This window comes from Rhipicephalus microplus, unplaced genomic scaffold, assembly GCF_043290135.1.
Source record: "Rhipicephalus microplus isolate Deutch F79 unplaced genomic scaffold, USDA_Rmic scaffold_30, whole genome shotgun sequence".
NCBI classification, from domain to species: domain Eukaryota; kingdom Metazoa; phylum Arthropoda; class Arachnida; order Ixodida; family Ixodidae; genus Rhipicephalus; species Rhipicephalus microplus.
The window spans coordinates 4433994-4459400 of record NW_027464603.1 but is presented as its reverse complement, the minus strand read 5'-3'; positions in this window follow the sequence as shown (position 1 = coordinate 4459400).

The window sequence follows — 25407 nt, the reverse complement described above, 5'->3', positions numbered from 1 at the left end:
TTTCTAGTTGTGGAGTTTGTAGTTGTGGAGTCTGTAGTTGTGGAGTTTCTTGTTGTGGAGTTCCTAGTTATGGAGTGTCTAGTTGTGGAGTTTAAAGTTGCGGAGTTTCTAATTGCGGAGTTACTAAATTTGGAGTTTCTAGATGTGGAATTTGTAGCTGTGGAGTATCTAGTTGTGGTTTTTCAAGTTATGGAGTCTCTAGTTGGGGAGTTTCTAGTTGCGCAGTTTCTAGTTGCGGACTTTCTAGGTGTGGACTTTCAAGTTGGGGAATTTGTAGTTGTGGAGTATCTAGTTGTGGTGTTTCAAATTGTGGAGTTTCTAGTTGTGGAGTTTCTAGTTGTGGAGTTTCTAGTTGCCGAGTTTCTAGTTGCAAAGTCTCAAGTTGTGGAGTTTCTAGCTGTGGAGTTTCTAGTTGCGGAGTTTCTAGTTGTGGAGTTTCTAGTTGTGGAGTCTCTAGTTGTGGAGTTTCTAGTTGTGGAGTTCCTAGCTGTGGAGTTTCTAGTTGCGGAGTTTTAGTTGCAGAGTTTCGAGTTGCAAGTTTCTAGCTGTGCAGTTTCTAGTTGCAGAGTTTCTAGTTGCGAAGTCTGTCGTTTCGGAGTCTCAAGTTTTGAGTGTCTAGTTGTGGAGTTTCTAGTTGCGGAGTTTTCTAGTTGTGGAGTGTCTAGTTGTGGAGTTTCTAGTTGCGAATTGTCTAGTTGTGGAGTTTCTAGTTGCGGAGTTTCTAGTTGTGGAGTTTCTAGTTGGAGTTTTTAGTTTTCGAGTTTCTAGTTGTACATTTTTTAGTTGCGGAGTTCCCAGTTGTGGAGTTTCTAGTTGTGGATTTTGTAGTTGCGGAGTTTCGAGTTGTGGAGATTGTAGTTGTGTAGTTTCTAGTTAGGAATTTTCTAGTTGCAGAGTTTCAAGTTGTGGAGTTCATAGTTGCGGAGTCTCTAGTTGTGGAGTTTCTAGTTGCGGAGTTTCTAGTTGCGGGGTTTCTAGCTGGGGAGTTTCTAGTTGCGGAGTCTCTAGTTGTGGTCTCTAGTTGTGGAGTTTCTAGTTGTGGAGTTTCTAGTTGTGGAGTTTCTAGCGTTGGAGTTTCTAGTTGCAGAGTTCCTAGTTGCAGAGTTTCTAGTTGCGGACGTTCTAGCTGTGGAGTTTCTAATTGCGGAGTTTCTAGTTGCATAGTTTCTAGTTGTGGAGTTTCTAGTTGTAGAGTTTCTAGTTGTGGAGTTTCTAGGTGTGGAGTTTTCTAGTTGTGGAGTGTCTAGTTGTGGAGTTTCTAGTTGCGAAGTGTCTAGTTGTGGAGTTTCTAGTTGTGGAGTTTCTAGTTGCAGAGTTTCGAGTTGCAGAGTTTCAAGTTGTGGAGTCTCAAGTTTTGAGTGTCTAGTTGTGGAGTTTCTAGTTGCGGAGTTTTCTAGTTGTGGAGTGTCTAGTTGTGGAGTTTCTAGTTGCGAATCGTCTAGTTGTGGAGTTTCTAGTTGCGGAGTTTCTAGTTGTGGAGTTTCTAGTTGGAGTTTTTAGTTTTCGAGTTTCTAGTTGTACATTTTGTAGTTGCGGAGTTCCCAGTTGTGGAGTTTCTAGTTGTGGATTTTGTAGTTGCGGAGTTTCGAGTTGTGGAGATTGTAGTTGTGTAGTTTCTAGTTAGGAATTTTCTAGTTGCAGAGTTTCGAGTTACAGAGTTTCAAGTTGTGGAGTTCATAGTTGCGGAGTCTCTAGTTGTGGAGTTTCTAGTTGCGGAGTTTCTAGTTGCGGAGTTTCTAGCTGGGGAGTTTCTAGTTGCGGAGTGTCTATAGTTGTGGTCTCTAGTTGTGGAGTTTCTAGTTGTGGAGTTTCTAGTTGTGGAGTTTCTAGCGTTGGAGTTTCTAGTTGCAGAGTTCCTAGTTGCAGAGTTTCTAGTTGCGGACGTTCTAGCTGTGGAGTTTCTAAGGCGGAGTTTCTAGTTGCATAGTTTCTAGTTGTGGAGTTTCTAGTTGTGGAGTTTCTAGTTGCGGAGTTTCTAGGTGTGGATTTTCTAGTTGTTGCGTTTCTAGTTGTGATGTTTCAAGTTGTAGAATTTGTAGGTGTTGAGTTTCTAGTTGTGGAGTTTCTAGTTGCTGGGTTTCTAGTTGTGGAGTTTCTAGTTGCGGAGTTTCTAGTTGTGGAGTTTCTAGCATTGGTGTTTCTAGTTGCAGAGTTCCTAGTTGCAGAGTTTCTAGTTGCGGACGTTCTAGCTGTGGAGTTTCTAGTTGCGGAGTTTCTAGTTGCATAGTTTCTAGTTGTGGAGTTTCTAGTTGTGGAATTTCTAGTTGCGGAGTTTCTAGGTGTGGAGTTTCTAGTTGTTGCGTTTCTAGTTGTGGTGTTTCAAGTTGTAGAATTTGTAGGTGTTGAGTTTCTAGTTGTGGAGTATATAGTTGCTGGGTTTCTAGTTGTGGAGTTTCTAGTTGTTGAGTCTCTGGTTGTGGAACTTCTAGTTGTGGAGTTTCTAGTTGCGGAGTTTCTGGTTGTGGAGTTTCTAGTTGCGAAGTTTGTAGTTGTGGAGTCTGTAGTTGTGGAGTTTCTAGATGTGAAGTTCCTAGTTATGGAGTCTCTAGTTGTGGAGTTTCTAGTTGCCGAGTTTCTAGTTGCAAAGTCTCAAGTTGTGGAGTTTCTAGCTGTGGAGTTTCTAGTTGCAGAGTTTCTAGTTGTGGAGTTTCTAGTTGTGGAGTCTCTAGTTGCAAAGTCTCAAGTTGTGGAGTTTCTAGCTGTGGAGTTTCTAGTTGCGGAGTTTTCTAGTTGTGGAGTGTCTAGTTGTGGAGTTTCTAGTTGCGAATTGTCTAGTTGTGGAGTTTCTAGTTGCGGAGTTTCTAGTTGTGGAGTTTCTAGTTGGAGTTTTTAGTTTTCGAGTTTCTAGTTGTACATTTTCTAGTTGCGGAGTTCCCAGTTGTGGAGTTTCTAGTTGTGGATTTTGTAGTTGCGGAGTTTCGAGTTGTGGAGATTGTAGTTGTGTAGTTTCTAGTTGGGAATTTTCTAGTTGCAGAGTTTCGAGTTGCAGAGTTTCAAGTTGTGGAGTTCATAGTTGCGGAGTCTCTAGTTGTGGAGTTTCTAGTTGCGGAGTTTCTAGTTGCGGAGTTTCTAGCTGGGGAGTTTCTAGTTGCGGAGTCTCTAGTTGTGGTCTCTAGTTGAGGAGTTTCTAGTTGTGGAGTTTCTAGTTGTGGAGTTTCTAGCGTTGGAGTTTCTAGTTGCAGAGTTCCTAGTTGCAGAGTTTCTAGTTGCGGACGTTCTAGCTGTGGAGTTTCTAGTTGCGGAGTTTCTAGTTGCATGGTTTCTAGTTGTGGAGTTTCTAGTTGTGGAGTTTCTAGTTGCGGAGTTTCTAGGTGTGGAGTTTCTAGTTGTTGCGTTTCTAGTTGTGGTGTTTCAAGTTGTAGAATTTGTAGGTGTTGAGTTTCTAGTTGTGGAGTTTCTATTTGCTGGGTTTCTAGTTGTGGAGTTTCTAGTTGTTGAGTCTCTGGTTGTGGAACTTCTAGTTGTGGAGTTTCTAGTTGCGGAGTTTCTGGTTGTGGAGTTTCTAGTTGCGAAGTTTGTAGTTGTGGAGTCTGTAGTTGTCGAGTTTCTAGATGTGGAGTTCCTAGTTCTGGAGTCTCTAGTTGTGGAGTTTTAAGTTGCGGAGTTTCCAGTTGCGGGGTTTCTAAATTTAGAATTTCTTGTTGTGGAATTTGTAGTTGTGGAGTATCTAGTTGTGGTGTTTCAAGTTGTGGAGTTTCTAGTTGTGGAGTTTCTAGTTGTGGAGTTTCTAGTTGTTGAGTTTCTAGTTGCCGAGTTTCTAGTTGCGAAGTCTCAAGTTGTGGAGTTTTTAGTTGTGGAGTCTCAAGTTTTTGAGTCTCCGGTTGTGGAATTTCTTGTTGTGGAGTTTCTAGTTGCGGAGTTTCTAGTTGCGCAGTTTCCAGTTGTGGAGTTTGTAGTTGTGGAGTTTGTAGTTGTGGAGTTTCTTGTTGTGGAGTTCCTAGTTATGGAGTGTCTAGTTGTGGAGTTTAAAGTTGCGGAGTTTCTAGTTGCGGAGTTTCTAAATTTGGAGTTTCTAGATGTGGAATTTGTAGCTGTGGAGTACCTAGTTGTGGTGTTTCAAGTTATGGAGTCTCTAGTTGTGGAGTTTCTAGTTGCGGAGTTTCTAGTTGCGGAGTTTCTAGTTGTGGACTTCCAAGCTGTGGAATTTGTAGTTGTGGAGTATCTAGTTGTGGTGTTTCAATTTGTGGAGTTTCTAGTTGCCGAGTTTCTAGTTGCAAAGTCTCAAGTTGTGGAGTTTCTAGCTGTGGAGTTTCTAGTTGCGGAGTTTCTACTTGTAGAGTTTCTAGTTGTGAGGTTCGTAGTTGTGGAGTTTCTAGTTGTAGAGTTTCTAGTTGTGGAGTCTCTAGCTGTGGAGTTTCTAGTTGTGGAGTCTGTCGTTGTGGAGTTTCTAGTTGCGGAGTTTCTAGTTATGGAGTTTCTTGTTGTGGAGTTTCTAGTGTTGGATATTGTAGTTGCGGAGTATCTAGTTGTGGTGTTTCAAGTTGTGGAGTTTCTAGTTGTGAAGTTCCTAGTTGTGGAGTTTCTAGTTGTTGAGTTTCTAGTTGCCGAGCTTCTAGTTGCAAAGTCTCAAGTTGTGGAGTTTCTACTTATGGAGTTTCTAATTGTGAAGTTTCTAGTCATGGAGTTTGTAGTTGTGGAGTCTCGAGTTGTGGAGTTTCTAGCTGTGGAGTTTCTAGTTGCGGAGTTTTAGTTGCAGAGTTTCGAGTTGCAAGTTTATAGCTGTGCAGTTTCTAGTTGCAGAGTTTCTAGTTGCGAGCTCTGTCGTTGCGGAGTCTCAAGTTTTGAGTGTCTAGTGGTGGAGTTTCTAGTTGCGGAGTTTTCTAGTTGTGGAGTGTCTAGTTGTGGAGTTTCTAGTTGCGAAGTGTCTAGTTGTGGAGTTTCTAGTTGTGGAGTTTCTAGTTGCAGAGTTTCGAGTTGCAGAGTTTCAAGTTGTGGAGTCTCAAGTTTTGAGTGTCTAGTTGTGGAGTTTCTAGTTGCGGAGTTTTCTAGTTGTGGAGTGTCTAGTTGTGGAGTTTCTAGTTGCGAATCGTCTAGTTGTGGAGTTTCTAGTTGCGGAGTTTCTAGTTGTGGAGTTTCTAGTTGGAGTTTTTAGTTTTCGAGTTTCTAGTTGTACATTTTGTAGTTGCGGAGTTCCCAGTTGTGGAGTTTCTAGTTGTGGATTTTGTAGTTGCGGAGTTTCGAGTTGTGGAGATTGTAGTTGTGTAGTTTCTAGTTAGGAATTTTCTAGTTGCAGAGTTTCGAGTTACAGAGTTTCAAGTTGTGGAGTTCATAGTTGCGGAGTCTCTAGTTGTGGAGTTTCTAGTTGCGGAGTTTCTAGTTGCGGAGTTTCTAGCTGGGGAGTTTCTAGTTGCGGAGTCTCTATAGTTGTGGTCTCTAGTTGTGGAGTTTCTAGTTGTGGAGTTTCTAGTTGTGGAGTTTCTAGCGTTGGAGTTTCTAGTTGCAGAGTTCCTAGTTGCAGAGTTTCTAGTTGCGGACGTTCTAGCTGTGGAGTTTCTATTTGCGGAGTTTCTAGTTGCATAGTTTCTAGTTGTGGAGTTTCTAGTTGTGGAGTTTCTAGTTGCGGAGTTTCTAGGTGTGGATTTTCTAGTTGTTGCGTTTCTAGTTGTGGTGTTTCAAGTTGTAGAATTTGTAGGTGTTGAGTTTCTAGTTGTGGAGTTTCTAGTTGCTGGGTTTCTAGTTGTGGAGTTTCTAGTTGCGGAGTTTCTAGTTGTGGAGTTTCTAGCATTGGTGTTTCTAGTTGCAGAGTTCCTAGTTGCAGAGTTTCTAGTTGCGGACGTTCTAGCTGTGGAGTTTCTAGTTGCGGAGTTTCTAGTTGCATAGTTTCTAGTTGTGGAGTTTCTAGTTGTGGAGTTTCTAGTTGCGGAGTTTCTAGGTGTCGAGTTTCTAGTTGTTGCGTTTCTAGTTGTGGTGTTTCAAGTTGTAGAATTTGTAGGTGTTGAGTTTCTAGTTGTGGAGTTTATAGTTGCTGGGTTTCTAGTTGTGGAGTTTCTAGTTGTTGAGTCTCTGGTTGTGGAACTTCTAGTTGTGGAGTTTCTAGTTGCGGAGTTTCTGGTTGTGGAGTTTCTAGTTGCGAAGTTTGTAGGTGTGGAGTCTGTAGTTGTGGAGTTTCAAGATGTGGAGTTCCTAGCTATGGAGTCTCTAGTTGTGGAGTTTTAAGTTGCTGAGTTTCTAGTTGCGGGGTTTCTAAATTTGGAGTTTCTTGTTGTGAAATTTGTAGTTGTGGAGTATCTAGTTGTGGTGTTTCAAGTTGTGGAGTTTCTAGTTGTGGAGTTTCTAGTTGTGGAGTTTCTAGTTTTTGAGTTTCTAGTTGCCGAGTTTCTAGTTGCGAAGTCTCAAGTTGTTGAGTCTCCGGTTGTGGAATTTCTTGTTGTAGAGTTTCTAGTTGCGGAGTTTCTAGTTGCGGAGTTTCCAGTTGTGGAGTTTCTAGTTGTGGAGTTTGTAGTTGTGGAGTCTGTAGTTGTGGAGTTTCTTGTTGTGGAGTTCCTAGTTATGGAGTGTCTAGTTGTGGAGTTTAAAGTTGCGGAGTTTCTAATTGCGGAGTTACTAAATTTGGAGTTTCTAGATGTGGAATTTGTAGCTGTGGAGTATCTAGTTGTGGTTTTTCAAGTTATGGAGTCTCTAGTTGGGGAGTTTCTAGTTGCGCAGTTTCTAGTTGCGGACTTTCTAGGTGTGGACTTTCAAGTTGGGGAATTTGTAGTTGTGGAGTATCTAGTTGTGGTGTTTCAAATTGTGGAGTTTCTAGTTGTGGAGTTTCTAGTTGTGGAGTTTCTAGTTGCCGAGTTTCTAGTTGCAAAGTCTCAAGTTGTGGAGTTTCTAGCTGTGGAGTTTCTAGTTGCGGAGTTTCTAGTTGTGGAGTTTCTAGTTGTGGAGTCTCTAGTTGTGGAGTTTCTAGTTGTGGAGTTCCTAGCTGTGGAGTTTCTAGTTGCGGAGTTTTAGTTGCAGAGTTTCGAGTTGCAAGTTTCTAGCTGTGCAGTTTCTAGTTGCAGAGTTTCTAGTTGCGAAGTCTGTCGTTTCGGAGTCTCAAGTTTTGAGTGTCTAGTTGTGGAGTTTCTAGTTGCGGAGTTTTCTAGTTGTGGAGTGTCTAGTTGTGGAGTTTCTAGTTGCGAATTGTCTAGTTGTGGAGTTTCTAGTTGCGGAGTTTCTAGTTGTGGAGTTTCTAGTTGGAGTTTTTAGTTTTCGAGTTTCTAGTTGTACATTTTTTAGTTGCGGAGTTCCCAGTTGTGGAGTTTCTAGTTGTGGATTTTGTAGTTGCGGAGTTTCGAGTTGTGGAGATTGTAGTTGTGTAGTTTCTAGTTAGGAATTTTCTAGTTGCAGAGTTTCAAGTTGTGGAGTTCATAGTTGCGGAGTCTCTAGTTGTGGAGTTTCTAGTTGCGGAGTTTCTAGTTGCGGGGTTTCTAGCTGGGGAGTTTCTAGTTGCGGAGTCTCTAGTTGTGGTCTCTAGTTGTGGAGTTTCTAGTTGTGGAGTTTCTAGTTGTGGAGTTTCTAGCGTTGGAGTTTCTAGTTGCAGAGTTCCTAGTTGCAGAGTTTCTAGTAGCGGACGTTCTAGCTGTGGAGTTTCTAATTGCGGAGTTTCTAGTTGCATAGTTTCTAGTTGTGGAGTTTCTAGTTGTAGAGTTTCTAGTTGTGGAGTTTCTAGGTGTGGAGTTTTCTAGTTGTGGAGTGTCTAGTTGTGGAGTTTCTAGTTGCGAAGTGTCTAGTTGTGGAGTTTCTAGTTGTGGAGTTTCTAGTTGCAGAGTTTCGAGTTGCAGAGTTTCAAGTTGTGGAGTCTCAAGTTTTGAGTGTCTAGTTGTGGAGTTTCTAGTTGCGGAGTTTTCTAGTTGTGGAGTGTCTAGTTGTGGAGTTTCTAGTTGCGAATCGTCTAGTTGTGGAGTTTCTAGTTGCGGAGTTTCTAGTTGTGGAGTTTCTAGTTGGAGTTTTTAGTTTTCGAGTTTCTAGTTGTACATTTTGTAGTTGCGGAGTTCCCAGTTGTGGAGTTTCTAGTTGTGGATTTTGTAGTTGCGGAGTTTCGAGTTGTGGAGATTGTAGTTGTGTAGTTTCTAGTTAGGAATTTTCTAGTTGCAGAGTTTCGAGTTACAGAGTTTCAAGTTGTGGAGTTCATAGTTGCGGAGTCTCTAGTTGTGGAGTTTCTAGTTGCGGAGTTTCTAGTTGCGGAGTTTCTAGCTGGGGAGTTTCTAGTTGCGGAGTGTCTATAGTTGTGGTCTCTAGTTGTGGAGTTTCTAGTTGTGGAGTTTCTAGTTGTGGAGTTTCTAGCGTTGGAGTTTCTAGTTGCAGAGTTCCTAGTTGCAGAGTTTCTAGTTGCGGACGTTCTAGCTGTGGAGTTTCTAATGCGGAGTTTCTAGTTGCATAGTTTCTAGTTGTGGAGTTTCTAGTTGTGGAGTTTCTAGTTGCGGAGTTTCTAGGTGTGGATTTTCTAGTTGTTGCGTTTCTAGTTGTGATGTTTCAAGTTGTAGAATTTGTAGGTGTTGAGTTTCTAGTTGTGGAGTTTCTAGTTGCTGGGTTTCTAGTTGTGGAGTTTCTAGTTGCGGAGTTTCTAGTTGTGGAGTTTCTATCATTGGTGTTTCTAGTTGCAGAGTTCCTAGTTGCAGAGTTTCTAGTTGCGGACGTTCTAGCTGTGGAGTTTCTAGTTGCGGAGTTTCTAGTTGCATAGTTTCTAGTTGTGGAGTTTCTAGTTGTGGAATTTCTAGTTGCGGAGTTTCTAGGTGTGGAGTTTCTAGTTGTTGCGTTTCTAGTTGTGGTGTTTCAAGTTGTAGAATTTGTAGGTGTTGAGTTTCTAGTTGTGGAGTATATAGTTGCTGGGTTTCTAGTTGTGGAGTTTCTAGTTGTTGAGTCTCTGGTTGTGGAACTTCTAGTTGTGGAGTTTCTAGTTGCGGAGTTTCTGGTTGTGGAGTTTCTAGTTGCGAAGTTTGTAGTTGTGGAGTCTGTAGTTGTGGAGTTTCTAGATGTGAAGTTCCTAGTTATGGAGTCTCTAGTTGTGGAGTTTTAAGTTGCGGAGTTTCTAGTTGCGGGGTTTCTAAATTTGGAGTTTCTTGTTGTGAATTTTGTAGTTGTGGAGTATCTAGTTGTGGTGTTTCAAGTTGTGGAGTTTCTAGTTGTGGAGTTTCTAGTTTTTGAGTTTCTAGTTGCCGAGTTTCTAGTTGCGAAGTCTCAAGTTGTTGAGTCTCCGGTTGTGGAATTTCTTGTTGTAGAGTTTGTAGTTGCGGAGTTTCTAGTTGCGGAGTTTCCAGTTGTGGAGTTTCTAGTTGTGGAGTTTGTAGTTGTGGAGTCTGTAGTTGTGGAGTTTCTTGTTGTGGAGTTCCTAGTTATGGAGTGTCTAGTTGTGGAGTTTAAAGTTGCGGAGTTTCTAATTGCGGAGTTACTAAATTTGGAGTTTCTAGATGTGGAATTTGTAGCTGTGGAGTATCTAGTTGTGGTTTTTCAAGTTATGGAGTCTCTAGTTGGGGAGTTTCTAGTTGCGCAGTTTCTAGTTGCGGAGTTTCTAGGTGTGGACTTTCAAGTTGGGGAATTTGTAGTTGTGGAGTATCTAGTTGTGGTGTTTCAAATTGTGGAGTTTCTAGTTGTGGAGTTTCTAGTTGTGGAGTTTCTAGTTGCCGAGTTTCTAGTTGCAAAGTCTCAAGTTGTGGAGTTTCTAGCTGTGGAGTTTCTAGTTGCGGAGTTTCTAGTTGTGGAGTTTCTAGTTGTGGAGTCTCTAGTTGTGGAGTTTCTAGTTGTGGAGTTCCTAGCTGTGGAGTTTCTAGTTGCGGAATTTTAGTTGCAGAGTTTCGAGATGCAAGTTTCTAGCTGTGCAGTTTCTAGTTGCAGAGTTTCTAGTTGCGAAGTCTGTCGTTTCGGAGTCTCAAGTTTTGAGTGTCTAGTTGTGGAGTTTCTAGTTGCGGAGTTTTCTAGTTGTGGAGTGTCTAGTTGTGGAGTTTCTAGTTGCGAATTGTCTAGTTGTGGAGTTTCTAGTTGCGGAGTTTCTAGTTGTGGAGTTTCTAGTTGGAGTTTTTAGTATTCGAGTTTCTAGTTGTACATTTTTTAGTTGCGGAGTTCCCAGTTGTGGAGTTTCTAGTTGTGGATTTTGTAGTTGCGGAGTTTCGAGTTGTGGAGATTGTAGTTGTGTAGTTTCTAGTTAGGAAATTTCTAGTTGCAGAGTTTCAAGTTGTGGAGTTCATAGTTGTGGAGTCTCTAGTTGTGGAGTTTCTAGTTGCGGAGTTTCTAGTTGCGGAGTTTCTAGCTGGGGAGTTTCTAGTTGCGGAGTCTCTAGTTGTGGTCTCTAGTTGTGGAGTTTCTAGTTGTGGAGTTTCTAGTTGTGGAGTTTCTAGCGTTGGAGTTTCTAGTTGCAGAGTTCCTAGTTGCAGAGTTTCTAGTTGCGGACGTTCTAGCTGTGGAGTTTCTAATTGCGGAGTTTCTAGTTGCATAGTTTCTAGTTGTGGAGTTTCTAGTTGTAGAGTTTCTAGTTGTGGAGTTTCTAGGTGTGGAGTTTCTAGTTGTTGCGTTTCTAGTTGTGGTGTTTCAAGTTGTAGAATTTGTAGGTGTTGAGTTTCTAGTTGTGGAGTTTCTAGTTGCTGGGTTTCTAGTTGTGGAGTTTCTAGTTGCGGAGTTTCTGGTTGTGGAGTTTCTAGTTGCGAAGTTTGTAGTTGTGGAGTCTGTAGTTGTGGAGTTTCTAGGTGTGGAGTTCCTAGTTATGGAGTCTCTAGTTGTGGAGTTTTAAGTTGCGGAGTTTCTAGTTGTGGGGTTTCTAAATTTGGAGTTTCTTGTTGTGAAATTTGTAGTTGTGGAGTATCTAGTTGTGGTGTTTCAAGTTGTGGAGTTTCTAGTTGTGGAGTTTCTAGTTGTGGAGTTTCTAGTTGTTGAGTTTCTAGTTGCCGAGTTTCTAGTTGCGAAGTCTCAAGTTGTTGAGTCTCCGGTTGTGGAATTTCTTGTTGTAGAGTTTCTAGTTGCGGAGTTTCTAGTTGCGGAGTTTCCAGTTGTGGAGTTTCTTGTTGTGGAGTTTGTAGTTGTGGAGTCTGTAGTTGTGGAGTTTCTTGTTGTGGAGTTCCCAGTTATGGAGTCTCTAGTTGTGGAGTTTTAAGTTGCGGAGTTTCTAGTTGCGGGGTTTCTAAATTCGGAGTTTCTTGTTGTGAAATTTGTAGTTGTGGAGTATCTAGTTGTGGTGTTTCAAGTTATGGAGTCTCTAGTTGGGGAGTTTCTAGTTGCGGAGTTTCTAGTTGCGGAGTTTCTAGTTGTGGACTTTCAAGTTGTGGAATTTGTAGTTGGGGAGTATCTAGTTGTGGTGTTTCAATTTGTGGAGTTTCTAGTTGTGGAGTTTCTAGTTGTGGAGTTTCTAATTGCGGAGTTTCTAGTTGCATAGTTTCTAGTTGTGGAGTTTCTAGTTGTAGAGTTTCTAGTTGTGGAGTTTCTAGGTGTGGAGTTTTCTAGTTGTGGAGTGTCTAGTTGTGGAGTTTCTAGTTGCGAAGTGTCTAGTTGTGGAGTTTCTAGTTGTGGAGTTTCTAGTTGCAGAGTTTCGAGTTGCAGAGTTTCAAGTTGTGGAGTCTCAAGTTTTGAGTGTCTAGTTGTGGAGTTTCTAGTTGCGGAGTTTTCTAGTTGTGGAGTGTCTAGTTGTGGAGTTTCTAGTTGCGAATCGTCTAGTTGTGGAGTTTCTAGTTGCGGAGTTTCTAGTTGTGGAGTTTCTAGTTGGAGTTTTTAGTTTTCGAGTTTCTAGTTGTACATTTTGTAGTTGCGGAGTTCCCAGTTGTGGAGTTTCTAGTTGTGGATTTTGTAGTTGCGGAGTTTCGAGTTGTGGAGATTGTAGTTGTGTAGTTTCTAGTTAGGAATTTTCTAGTTGCAGAGTTTCGAGTTACAGAGTTTCAAGTTGTGGAGTTCATAGTTGCGGAGTCTCTAGTTGTGGAGTTTCTAGTTGCGGAGTTTCTAGTTGCGGAGTTTCTAGCTGGGGAGTTTCTAGTTGCGGAGTGTCTATAGTTGTGGTCTCTAGTTGTGGAGTTTCTAGTTGTGGAGTTTCTAGTTGTGGAGTTTCTAGCGTTGGAGTTTCTAGTTGCAGAGTTCCTAGTTGCAGAGTTTCTAGTTGCGGACGTTCTAGCTGTGGAGTTTCTAATGCGGAGTTTCTAGTTGCATAGTTTCTAGTTGTGGAGTTTCTAGTTGTGGAGTTTCTAGTTGCGGAGTTTCTAGGTGTGGATTTTCTAGTTGTTGCGTTTCTAGTTGTGGTGTTTCAAGTTGTAGAATTTGTAGGTGTTGAGTTTCTAGTTGTGGAGTTTCTAGTTGCTGGGTTTCTAGTTGTGGAGTTTCTAGTTGCGGAGTTTCTAGTTGTGGAGTTTCTAGCATTGGTGTTTCTAGTTGCAGAGTTCCTAGTATCAGAGTTTCTAGTTGCGGACGTTCTAGCTGTGGAGTTTCTAGTTGCGGAGTTTCTAGTTGCGGAGTTTCTAGTTGCATAGTTTCTAGTTGTGGAGTTTCTAGTTGTGGAGTTTCTAGTTGCGGAGTTTCTAGGTGTGGAGTTTCTAGTTGTTGCGTTTCTAGTTGTGGTGTTTCAAGTTGTAGAATTTGTAGGTGTTGAGTTTCTAGTTGTGGAGTATATAGTTGCTGGGTTTCTAGTTGTGGAGTTTCTAGTTGTTGAGTCTCTGGTTGTGGAACTTCTAGTTGTGGAGTTTCTAGTTGCGGAGTTTCTGGTTGTGGAGTTTCTAGTTGCGAAGTTTGTAGTTGTGGAGTCTGTAGTTGTGGAGTTTCTAGATGTGAAGTTCCTAGTTATGGAGTCTCCAGTTGTGGAGTTTTAAGTTGCGGAGTTTCTAGTTGCGGGGTTTCTAAATTTGGAGTTTCTTGTTGTGAATTTTGTAGTTGTGGAGTATCTAGTTGTGGTGTTTCAAGTTGTGGAGTTTCTAGTTGTGGAGTTTCTAGTTGTGGAGTTTCTAGTTTTTGAGTTTCTAGTTGCCGAGTTTCTAGTTGCGAAGTCTCAAGTTGTTGAGTCTCCGGTTGTGGAATTTCTTGTTGTAGAGTTTCTAGTTGCGGAGTTTCTAGTTGCGGAGTTTCCAGTTGTGGAGTTTCTAGTTGTGGAGTTTGTAGTTGTGGAGTCTGTAGTTGTGGAGTTTCTTGTTGTGGAGTTCCTAGTTATGGAGTGTCTAGTTGTGGAGTTTAAAGTTGCGGAGTTTCTAATTGCGGAGTTACTAAATTTGGAGTTTCTAGATGTGGAATTTGTAGCTGTGGAGTATCTAGTTGTGGTTTTTCAAGTTATGGAGTCTAGTTGTGGAGTTTCTAGTTGCGGAGTTTTCTAGTTGTGGAGTGTCTAGTTGTGGAGTTTCTAGTTGCGAATCGTCTAGTTGTGGAGTTTCTAGTTGCGGAGTTTCTAGTTGTGGAGTTTCTAGTTGGAGTTTTTAGTTTTCGAGTTTCTAGTTGTACATTTTGTAGTTGCGGAGTTCCCAGTTGTGGAGTTTCTAGTTGTGGATTTTGTAGTTGCGGAGTTTCGAGTTGTGGAGATTGTAGTTGTGTAGTTTCTAGTTAGGAATTTTCTAGTTGCAGAGTTTCGAGTTACAGAGTTTCAAGTTGTGGAGTTCATAGTTGCGGAGTCTCTAGTTGTGGAGTTTCTAGTTGCGGAGTTTCTAGTTGCGGAGTTTCTAGCTGGGGAGTTTCTAGTTGCGGAGTCTCTATAGTTGTGGTCTCTAGTTGTGGAGTTTCTAGTTGTGGAGTTTCTAGTTGTGGAGTTTCTAGCGTTGGAGTTTCTAGTTGCAGAGTTCCTAGTTGCAGAGTTTCTAGTTGCGGACGTTCTAGCTGTGGAGTTTCTATTTGCGGAGTTTCTAGTTGCATAGTTTCTAGTTGTGGAGTTTCTAGTTGTGGAGTTTCTAGTTGCGGAGTTTCTAGGCGTGGATTTTCTAGTTGTTGCGTTTCTAGTTGTGGTGTTTCAAGTTGTAGAATTTGTAGGTGTTGAGTTTCTAGTTGTGGAGTTTCTAGTTGCTGGGTTTCTAGTTGTGGAGTTTCTAGTTGCGGAGTTTCTAGTTGTGGAGTTTCTAGCATTGGTGTTTCTAGTTGCAGAGTTCCTAGTTGCAGAGTTTCTAGTTGCGGACGTTCTAGCTGTGGAGTTTCTAGTTGCGGAGTTTCTAGTTGCATAGTTTCTAGTTGTGGAGTTTCTAGTTGTGGAGTTTCTAGTTGCGGAGTTTCTAGGTGTCGAGTTTCTAGTTGTTGCGTTTCTAGTTGTGGTGTTTCAAGTTGTAGAATTTGTAGGTGTTGAGTTTCTAGTTGTGGAGTTTATAGTTGCTGGGTTTCTAGTTGTGGAGTTTCTAGTTGTTGAGTCTCTGGTTGTGGAACTTCTAGTTGTGGAGTTTCTAGTTGCGGAGTATCTGGTTGTGGAGTTTCTAGTTGCGAAGTTTGTAGGTGTGGAGTCTGTAGTTGTGGAGTTTCAAGATGTGGAGTTCCTAGCTATGGAGTCTCTAGTTGTGGAGTTTTAAGTTGCGGAGTTTCTAGTTGCGGGGTTTCTAAATTTGGAGTTTCTTGTTGTGAAATTTGTAGTTGTGGAGTATCTAGTTGTGGTGTTTCAAGTTGTGGAGTTTCTAGTTGTGGAGTTTCTAGTTGTGGAGTTTCTAGTTTTTGAGTTTCTAGTTGCCGAGTTTCTAGTTGCGAAGTCTCAAGTTGTTGAGTCTCCGGTTGTGGAATTTCTTGTTGTAGAGTTTCTAGTTGCGGAGTTTCTAGTTGCGGAGTTTCCAGTTGTGGAGTTTCTAGTTGTGGAGTTTGTAGTTGTGGAGTCTGTAGTTGTGGAGTTTCTTGTTGTGGAGTTCCTAGTTATGGAGTGTCTAGTTGTGGAGTTTAAAGTTGCGGAGTTTCTAATTGCGGAGTTACTAAATTTGGAGTTTCTAGATGTGGAATTTGTAGCTGTGGAGTATCTAGTTGTGGTTTTTCAAGTTATGGAGTCTCTAGTTGGGGAGTTTCTAGTTGCGCAGTTTCTAGTTGCGGACTTTCTAGGTGTGGACTTTCAAGTTGGGGAATTTGAAGTTGTGGAGTATCTAGTTGTGGTGTTTCAAATTGTGGAGTTTCTAGTTGTGGAGTTTCTAGTTGTGGAGTTTCTAGTTGCTGAGTTTCTAGTTGCAAAGTCTCAAGTTGTGGAGTTTCTAGCTGTGGAGTTTCTAGTTGCGGAGTTTCTAGTTGTGGAGTTTCTAGTTGTGGAGTCTCTAGTTGTGGAGTTTCTAGTTGTGGAGTTCCTAGCTGTGGAGTTTCTAGTTGCGGAGTTTTAGTTGCAGAGTTTCGAGTTGCAAGTTTCTAGCTGTGCAGTTTCTAGTTGCAGAGTTTCTAGTTGCGAAGTCTGTCGTTTCGGAGTCTCAAGTTTTGAGTGTCTAGTTGTGGAGTTTCTAGTTGCGGAGTTTTCTAGTTGTGGAGTGTCTAGTTGTGGAGTTTCTAGTTGCGAATTGTCTAGTTGTGGAGTTTCTAGTTGCGGAGTTTCTAGTTGTGGAGTTTCTAGTTGGAGTTTTTAGTTTTCGAGTTTCTAGTTGTACATTTTTTAGTTGCGGAGTTCCCAGTTGTGGAGTTTCTAGTTGTGGATTTTGTAGTTGCGGAGTTTCGAGTTGTGGAGATTGTAGTTGTGTAGTTTCTAGTTAGGAATTTTCTAGTTGCAGAGTTTCAAGTTGTGGAGTTCATAGTTGCGGAGTCTCTAGTTGTGGAGTTTCTAGTTGCGGAGTTTCTAGTTGCGGGGTTTCTAGCTGGGGAGTTTCTAGTTGCGGAGTCTCTAGTTGTGGTCTCTAGTTGTGGAGTTTCTAGTTGTGGAGTTTCTAGTTGTGGAGTTTCTAGCGTTGGAGTTTCTAGTTGCAGAGTTCCTAGTTGCAGAGTTTCTAGTTGCGGACGTTCTAGCTGTGGAGTTTCTAATTGCGGAGTTTCTAGTTGCATAGTTTCTAGTTGTGGAGTTTCTAGTTGTAGAGTTTCTAGTTGTGGAGTTTCTAGGTGTGGAGTTTTCTAGTTGTGGAGTGTCTAGTTGTGGAGTTTCTAGTTGCGAAGTGTCTAGTTGTGGAGTTTCTAGTTGTGGAGTTTCTAGTTGCAGAGTTTCGAGTTGCAGAGTTTCAAGTTGTGGAGTCTCAAGTTTTGAGTGTCTAGTTGTGGAGTTTCTAGTTGCGGAGTTTTCTAGTTGTGGAGTGTCTAGTTGTGGAGTTTCTAGTTGCGAATCGTCTAGTTGTGGAGTTTCTAGTTGCGGAGTTTCTAGTTGTGGAGTTTCTAGTTGGAGTTTTTAGTTTTCGAGTTTCTAGTTGTACATTTTGTAGTTGCGGAGTTCCCAGTTGTGGAGTTTCTAGTTGTGGATTTTGTAGTTGCGGAGTTTCGAGTTGTGGAGATTGTAGTTGTGTAGTTTCTAGTTAGGAATTTTCTAGTTGCAGAGTTTCGAGTTACAGAGTTTCAAGTTGTGGAGTTCATAGTTGCGGAGTCTCTAGTTGTGGAGTTTCTAGTTGCGGAGTTTCTAGTTGCGGAGTTTCTAGCTGGGGAGTTTCTAGTTGCGGAGTGTCTATAGTTGTGGTCTCTAGTTGTGGAGTTTCTAGTTGTGGAGTTTCTAGTTGTGGAGTTTCTAGCGTTGGAGTTTCTAGTTGCAGAGTTCCTAGTTGCAGAGTTTCTAGTTGCGGACGTTCTAGCTGTGGAGTTTCTAATGCGGAGTTTCTAGTTGCATAGTTTCTAGTTGTGGAGTTTCTAGTTGTGGAGTTTCTAGTTGCGGAGTTTCTAGGTGTGGATTTTCTAGTTGTTGCGTTTCTAGTTGTGGTGTTTCAAGTTGTAGAATTTGTAGGTGTTGAGTTTCTAGTTGTGGAGTTTCTAGTTGCTGGGTTTCTAGTTGTGGAGTTTCTAGTTGCGGAGTTTCTAGTTGTGGAGTTTCTAGCATTGGTGTTTCTAGTTGCAGAGTTCCTAGTATCAGAGTTTCTAGTTGCGGATGTTCTAGCTGTGGAGTTTCTAGTTGCGGAGTTTCTAGTTGCGGAGTTTCTAGTTGCATAGTTTCTAGTTGTGGAGTTTCTAGTTGTGGAGTTTCTAGTTGCGGAGTTTCTAGGTGTGGAGTTTCTAGTTGTTGCGTTTCTAGTTGTGGTGTTTCAAGTTGTAGAATTTGTAGGTGTTGAGTTTCTAGTTGTGGAGTATATAGTTGCTGGGTTTCTAGTTGTGGAGTTTCTAGTTGTTGAGTCTCTGGTTGTGGAACTTCTAGTTGTGGAGTTTCTAGTTGCGGAGTTTCTGGTTGTGGAGTTTCTAGTTGCGAAGTTTGTAGTTGTGGAGTCTGTAGTTGTGGAGTTTCTAGATGTGAAGTTCCTAGTTATGGAGTCTCTAGTTGTGGAGTTTTAAGTTGCGGAGTTTCTAGTTGCGGGGTTTCTAAATTTGGAGTTTCTTGTTGTGAATTTTGTAGTTGTGGAGTATCTAGTTGTGGTGTTTCAAGTTGTGGAGTTTCTAGTTGTGGAGTTTCTAGTTGTGGAGTTTCTAGTTTTTGAGTTTCTAGTTGCCGAGTTTCTAGTTGCGAAGTCTCAAGTTGTTGAGTCTCCGGTTGTGGAATTTCTTGTTGTAGAGTTTCTAGTTGCGGAGTTTCTAGTTGCGGAGTTTCCAGTTGTGGAGTTTCTAGTTGTGGAGTTTGTAGTTGTGGAGTCTGTAGTTGTGGAGTTTCTTGTTGTGGAGTTCCTAGTTATGGAGTGTCTAGTTGTGGAGTTTAAAGTTGCGGAGTTTCTAATTGCGGAGTTACTAAATTTGGAGTTTCTAGATGTGGAATTTGTAGCTGTGGAGTATCTAGTTGTGGTTTTTCAAGTTATGGAGTCTCTAGTTGTGGAGTTTCTAGTTGCGGAGTTTTCTAGTTGTGGAGTGTCTAGTTGTGGAGTTTCTAGTTGCGAATCGTCTAGTTGTGGAGTTTCTAGTTGCGGAGTTTCTAGTTGTGGAGTTTCTAGTTGGAGTTTTTAGTTTTCGAGTTTCTAGTTGTACATTTTGTAGTTGCGGAGTTCCCAGTTGTGGAGTTTCTAGTTGTGGATTTTGTAGTTGCGGAGTTTCGAGTTGTGGAGATTGTAGTTGTGTAGTTTCTAGTTAGGAATTTTCTAGTTGCAGAGTTTCGAGTTACAGAGTTTCAAGTTGTGGAGTTCATAGTTGCGGAGTCTCTAGTTGTGGAGTTTCTAGTTGCGGAGTTTCTAGTTGCGGAGTTTCTAGCTGGGGAGTTTCTAGTTGCGGAGTCTCTATAGTTGTGGTCTCTAGTTGTGGAGTTTCTAGTTGTGGAGTTTCTAGCGTTGGAGTTTCTAGTTGCAGAGTTCCTAGTTGCAGAGTTTCTAGTTGCGGACGTTCTAGCTGTGGAGTTTCTATTTGCGGAGTTTCTAGTTGCATAGTTTCTAGTTGTGGAGTTTCTAGTTGTGGAGTTTCTAGTTGCGGAGTTTCTAGGTGTGGATTTTCTAGTTGTTGCGTTTCTAGTTGTGGTGTTTCAAGTTGTAGAATTTGTAGGTGTTGAGTTTCTAGTTGTGGAGTTTCTAGTTGCTGGGTTTCTAGTTGTGGAGTTTCTAGTTGCGGAGTTTCTAGTTGTGGAGTTTCTAGCATTGGTGTTTCTAGTTGCAGAGTTCCTAGTTGCAGAGTTTCTAGTTGCGGACGTTCTAGCTGTGGAGTTTCTAGTTGCGGAGTTTCTAGTTGCATAGTTTCTAGTTGTGGAGTTTCTAGTTGTGGAGTTTCTAGTTGCGGAGTTTCTAGGTGTCGAGTTTCTAGTTGTTGCGTTTCTAGTTGTGGTGTTTCAAGTTGTAGAATTTGTAGGTGTTGAGTTTCTAGTTGTGGAGTTTATAGTTGCTGGGTTTCTAGTTGTGGAGTTTCTAGTTGTTGAGTCTCTGGTTGTGGAACTTCTAGTTGTGGAGTTTCTAGTTGCGGAGTATCTGGTTGTGGAGTTTCTAGTTGCGAAGTTTGTAGGTGTGGAGTCTGTAGTTGTGGAGTTTCAAGATGTGGAGTTCCTAGCTATGGAGTCTCTAGTTGTGGAGTTTTAAGTTGCGGAGTTTCTAGTTGCGGGGTTTCTAAATTTGGAGTTTCTTGTTGTGAAATTTGTAGTTGTGGAGTATCTAGTTGTGGTGTTTCAAGTTGTGGAGTTTCTAGTTGTGGAGTTTCTAGTTGTGGAGTTTCTAGTTTTTGAGTTTCTAGTTGCCGAGTTTCTAGTTGCGAAGTCTCAAGTTGTTGAGTCTCCGGTTGTGGAATTTCTTGTTGTAGAGTTTCTAGTTGCGGAGTTTCTAGTTGCGGAGTTTCCAGTTGTGGAGTTTCTAGTTGTGGAGTTTGTAGTTGTGGAGTCTGTAGTTGTGGAGTTTCTTGTTGTGGAGTTCCTAGTTATGGAGTGTCTAGTTGTGGAGTTTAAAGTTGCGGAGTTTCTAATTGCGGAGTTACTAAATTTGGAGTTTCTAGATGTGGAATTTGTAGCTGTGGAGTATCTAGTTGTGGTTTTTCAAGTTATGGAGTCTCTAGTTGGGGAGTTTCTAGTTGCGCAGTTTCTAGTTGCGGACTTTCTAGGTGTGGACTTTCAAGTTGGGGAATTTGTAGTTGTGGAGTATCTAGTTGTGGTGTTTCAAATTGTGGAGTTTCTAGTTGTGGAGTTTCTAGTTGTGGAGTTTCTAGTTGCCGAGTTTCTAGTTGCAAAGTCTCAAGTTGTGGAGTTTCTAGCTGTGGAGTTTCTAGTTGCGGAGTTTCTAGTTGTGGAGTTTCTAGTTGTGGAGTCTCTAGTTGTGGAGTTTCTAGTTGTGGAGTTCCTAGCTGTGGAGTTTCTAGTTGCGGAGTTTTAGTTGCAGAGTTTCGAGATGCAAGTTTCTAGCTGTGCAGTTTCTAGTTGCAGAGTTTCTAGTTGCGAAGTCTGTCGTTTCGGAGTCTCAAGTTTTGAGTGTCTAGTTGTGGAGTTTCTAGTTGCGGAGTTTTCTAGTTGTGGAGTGTCTAGTTGTGGAGTTTCTAGTTGCGAATTGTCTAGTTGTGGAGTTTCTAGTTGCGGAGTTTCTAGTTGTGGAGTTTCTAGTTGGAGTTTTTAGTATTCGAGTTTCTAGTTGTACATTTTTTAGTTGCGGAGTTCCCAGTTGTGGAGTTTCTAGTTGTGGATTTTGTAGTTGCGGAGTTTCGAGTTGTGGAGATTGTAGTTGTGTAGTTTCTAGTTAGGAAATTTCTAGTTGCAGAGTTTCAAGTTGTGGAGTTCATAGTTGTGGAGTCTCTAGTTGTGGAGTTTCTAGTTGCGGAGTTTCTAGTTGTGGAGTTTCTAGCTGGGGAGTTTCTAGTTGCGGAGTCTCTAGTTGTGGTCTCTAGTTGTGGAGTTTCTAGTTGTGGAGTTTCTAGTTGTGGAGTTTCTAGCGTTGGAGTTTCTAGTTGCAGAGTTCCTAGTTGCAGAGTTTCTAGTTGCGGACGTTCTAGCTGTGGAGTTTCTAATTGCGGAGTTTCTAGTTGCATAGTTTCTAGTTGTGGAGTTTCTAGTTGTAGAGTTTCTAGTTGTGGAGTTTCTAGGTGTGGAGTTTCTAGTTGTTGCGTTTCTAGTTGTGGTGTTTCAAGTTGTAGAATTTGTAGGTGTTGAGTTTCTAGTTGTGGAGTTTCTAGTTGCTGGGTTTCTAGTTGTGGAGTTTCTAGTTGCGGAGTTTCTGGTTGTGGAGTTTCTAGTTGCGAAGTTTGTAGTTGTGGAGTCTGTAGTTGTGGAGTTTCTAGGTGTGGAGTTCCTAGTTATGGAGTCTCTAGTTGTGGAGTTTTAAGTTGCGGAGTTTCTAGTTGTGGGGTTTCTAAATTTGGAGTTTCTTGTTGTGAAATTTGTAGTTGTGGAGTATCTAGTTGTGGTGTTTCAAGTTGTGGAGTTTCTAGTTGTGGAGTTTCTAGTTGTGGAGTTTCTAGTTGTTGAGTTTCTAGTTGCCGAGTTTCTAGTTGCGAAGTCTCAAGTTGTTGAGTCTCCGGTTGTGGAATTTCTTGTTGTAGAGTTTCTAGTTGCGGAGTTTCTAGTTGCGGAGTTTCCAGTTGTGGAGTTTCTAGTTGTGGAGTTTGTAGTTGTGGAGTCTGTAGTTGTGGAGTTTCTTGTTGTGGAGTTCCTAGTTATGGAGTCTCTAGTTGTGGAGTTTTAAGTTGCGGAGTTTCTAGTTGCGGGGTTTCTAAATTCGGAGTTTCTTGTTGTGAAATTTGTAGTTGTGGAGTATCTAGTTGTGGTGTTTCAAGTTATGGAGTCTCTAGTTGGGGAGTTTCTAGTTGCGGAGTTTCTAGTTGCGGAGTTTCTAGTTGTGGACTTTCAAGTTGTGGAATTTGTAGTTGGGGAGTATCTAGTTGTGGTGTTTCAATTTGTGGAGTTTCTAGTTGTGGAGTTTCTAGTTGTGGAGTTTCTAATTGCGGAGTTTCTAGTTGCATAGTTTCTAGTTGTGGAGTTTCTAGTTGTAGAGTTTCTAGTTGTGGAGTTTCTAGGTGTGGAGTTTTCTAGTTGTGGAGTGTCTAGTTGTGGAGTTTCTAGTTGCGAAGTGTCTAGTTGTGGAGTTTCTAGTTGTGGAGTTTCTAGTTGCAGAGTTTCGAGTTGCAGAGTTTCAAGTTGTGGAGTCTCAAGTTTTGAGTGTCTAGTTGTGGAGTTTCTAGTTGCGGAGTTTTCTAGTTGTGGAGTGTCTAGTTGTGGAGTTTCTAGTTGCGAATCGTCTAGTTGTGGAGTTTCTAGTTGCGGAGTTTCTAGTTGTGGAGTTTCTAGTTGGAGTTTTTAGTTTTCGAGTTTCTAGTTGTACATTTTGTAGTTGCGGAGTTCCCAGTTGTGGAGTTTCTAGTTGTGGATTTTGTAGTTGCGGAGTTTCGAGTTGTGGAGATTGTAGTTGTGTAGTTTCTAGTTAGGAATTTTCTAGTTGCAGAGTTTCGAGTTACAGAGTTTCAAGTTGTGGAGTTCATAGTTGCGGAGTCTCTAGTTGTGGAGTTTCTAGTTGCGGAGTTTCTAGTTGCGGAGTTTCTAGCTGGGGAGTTTCTAGTTGCGGAGTGTCTATAGTTGTGGTCTCTAGTTGTGGAGTTTCTAGTTGTGGAGTTTCTAGTTGTGGAGTTTCTAGCGTTGGAGTTTCTAGTTGCAGAGTTCCTAGTTGCAGAGTTTCTAGTTGCGGACGTTCTAGCTGTGGAGTTTCTAATGCGGAGTTTCTAGTTGCATAGTTTCTAGTTGTGGAGTTTCTAGTTGTGGAGTTTCTAGTTGCGGAGTTTCTAGGTGTGGATTTTCTAGTTGTTGCGTTTCTAGTTGTGGTGTTTCAAGTTGTAGAATTTGTAGGTGTTGAGTTTCTAGTTGTGGAGTTTCTAGTTGCTGGGTTTCTAGTTGTGGAGTTTCTAGTTGCGGAGTTTCTAGTTGTGGAGTTTCTAGCATTGGTGTTTCTAGTTGCAGAGTTCCTAGTATCAGAGTTTCTAGTTGCGGACGTTCTAGCTGTGGAGTTTCTAGTTGCGGAGTTTCTAGTTGCGGAGTTTCTAGTTGCATAGTTTCTAGTTGTGGAGTTTCTAGTTGTGGAGTTTCTAGTTGCGGAGTTTCTAGGTGTGGAGTTTCTAGTTGTTGCGTTTCTAGTTGTGGTGTTTCAAGTTGTAGAATTTGTAGGTGTTGAGTTTCTAGTTGTGGAGTATATAGTTGCTGGGTTTCTAGTTGTGGAGTTTCTAGTTGTTGAGTCTCTGGTTGTGGAACTTCTAGTTGTGGAGTTTCTAGTTGCGGAGTTTCTGGTTGTGGAGTTTCTAGTTGCGAAGTTTGTAGTTGTGGAGTCTGTAGTTGTGGAGTTTCTAGATGTGAAGTTCCTAGCTATGGAGTCTCTAGTTGTGGAGTTTTAAGTTGCGGAGTTTCTAGTTGCGGGGTTTCTAAATTTGGAGTTTCTTGTTGTGAATTTTGTAGTTGTGGAGTATCTAGTTGTGGTGTTTCAAGTTGTGGAGTTTCTAGTTGTGGAGTTTCTAGTTGTGGAGTTTCTAGTTTTTGAGTTTCTAGTTGCCGAGTTTCTAGTTGCGAAGTCTCAAGTTGTTGAGTCTCCGGTTGTGGAATTTCTTGTTGTAGAGTTTCTAGTTGCGGAGTTTCTAGTTGCGGAGTTTCCAGTTGTGGAGTTTCTAGTTGTGGAGTTTGTAGTTGTGGAGTCTGTAGTTGTGGAGTTTCTTGTTGTGGAGTTCCTAGTTATGGAGTGTCTAGTTGTGGAGTTTAAAGTTGCGGAGTTTCTAATTGCGGAGTTACTAAATTTGGAGTTTCTAGATGTGGAATTTGTAGCTGTGGAGTATCTAGTTGTGGTTTTTCAAGTTATCGAGTCTCTAGTTGGGGAGTTTCTAGTTGCGCAGTTTCTAGTTGCGGAGTTTCTAGGTGTGGACTTTCAAGTTGGGGAATTTGTAGTTGTGGAGTATCTAGTTGTGGTGTTTCAAATTGTGGAGTTTCTAGTTGTGGAGTTTCTAGTTGTGGAGTTTCTAGTTGCCGAGTTTCTAGTTGCAAAGTCTCAAGTTGTGGAGTTTCTAGCTGTGGAGTTTCTAGTTGCGGAGTTTCTAGTTGTGGAGTTTCTAGTTGTGGAGTCTCTAGTTGTGGAGTTTCTAGTTGTGGAGTTCCTAGCTGTGGAGTTTCTAGTTGCGGAGTTTTAGTTGCAGAGTTTCGAGATGCAAGTTTCTAGCTGTGCAGTTTCTAGTTGCAGAGTTTCTAGTTGCGAAGTCTGTCGTTTCGGAGTCTCAAGTTTTGAGTGTCTAGTTGTGGAGTTTCTAGTTGCGGAGTTTTCTAGTTGTGGAGTGTCTAGTTGTGGAGTTTCTAGTTGCGAATTGTCTAGTTGTGGAGTTTCTAGTTGCGGAGTTTCTAGTTGTGGAGTTTCTAGTTGGAGTTTTTAGTTTTCGAGTTTCTAGTTGTACATTTTTTAGTTGCGGAGTTCCCAGTTGTGGAGTTTCTAGTTGTGGATTTTGTAGTTGCGGAGTTTCGAGTTGTGGAGATTGTAGTTGTGTAGTTTCTAGTTAGGAATTTTCTAGTTGCAGAGTTTCAAGTTGTGGAGTTCATAGTTGCGGAGTCTCTAGTTGTGGAGTTTCTAGTTGCGGAGTTTCTAGTTGCGGAGTTTCTAGCTGGGGAGTTTCTAGTTGCGGAGTCTCTAGTTGTGGTCTCTAGTTGTGGAGTTTCTAGTTGTGGAGTTTCTAGTTGTGGAGTTTCTAGCGTTGGAGTTTCTAGTTGCAGAGTTCCTAGTTGCAGAGTTTCTAGTTGCGGACGTTCTAGCTGTGGAGTTTCTAATTGCGGAGTTTCTAGTTGCATAGTTTCTAGTTGTGGAGTTTCTAGTTGTAGAGTTTCTAGTTGTGGAGTTTCTAGGTGTGGAGTTTCTAGTTGTTGCGTTTCTAGTTGTGGTGTTTCAAGTTGTAGAATTTGTAGGTGTTGAGTTTCTAGTTGTGGAGTTTCTAGTTGCTGGGTTTCTAGTTGTGGAGTTTCTAGTTGCGGAGTTTCTGGTTGTGGAGTTTCTAGTTGCGAAGTTTGTAGTTGTGGAGTCTGTAGTTGTGGAGTTTCTAGATGTGGAGTTCCTAGTTATGGAGTCTCTAGTTGTGGAGTTTTAAGTTGCGGAGTTTCTAGTTGCGGGGTTTCTAAATTTGGAGTTTCTTGTTGTGAAATTTGTAGTTGTGGAGTATCTAGTTGTGGTGTTTCAAGTTGTGGAGTTTCTAGTTGTGGAGTTTCTAGTTGTGGAGTTTCTAGTTGTTGAGTTTCTAGTTGCCGAGTTTCTAGTTGCGAAGTCTCAAGTTGTTGAGTCTCCGGTTGTGGAATTTCTTGTTGTAGAGTTTCTAGTTGCGGAGTTTCTAGTTGCGGAGTTTCCAGTTGTGGAGTTTCTAGTTGTGGAGTTTGTAGTTGTGGAGTCTGTAGTTGTGGAGTTTCTTGTTGTGGAGTTCCTAGTTATGGAGTCTCTAGTTGTGGAGTTTTAAGTTGCGGAGTTTCTAGTTGCGGGGTTTCTAAATTCGGAGTTTCTTGTTGTGAAATTTGTAGTTGTGGAGTATCTAGTTGTGGTGTTTCAAGTTATGGAGTCTCTAGTTGGGGAGTTTCTAGTTGCGGAGTTTCTAGTTGCGGAGTTTCTAGTTGTGGACTTTCAAGTTGTGGAATTTGTAGTTGGGGAGTATCTAGTTGTGGTGTTTCAATTTGTGGAGTTTCTAGTTGTGGAGTTTCTAGTTGTGGAGTTTCTAATTGCGGAGTTTCTAGTTGCATAGTTTCTAGTTGTGGAGTTTCTAGTTGTAGAGTTTCTAGCTGTGGAGTTTCTAGGTGTGGAGTTTTCTAGTTGTGGAGTGTCTAGTTGTGGAGTTTCTAGTTGCGAAGTGTCTAGTTGTGGAGTTTCTAGTTGTGGAGTTTCTAGTTGCAGAGTTTCGAGTTGCAGAGTTTCAAGTTGTGGAGTCTCAAGTTTTGAGTGTCTAGTTGTGGAGTTTCTAGTTGCGGAGTTTTCTAGTTGTGGAGTGTCTAGTTGTGGAGTTTCTAGTTGCGAATCGTCTAGTTGTGGAGTTTCTAGTTGCGGAGTTTCTAGTTGTGGAGTTTCTAGTTGGAGTTTTTAGTTTTCGAGTTTCTAGTTGTACATTTTGTAGTTGCGGAGTTCCCAGTTG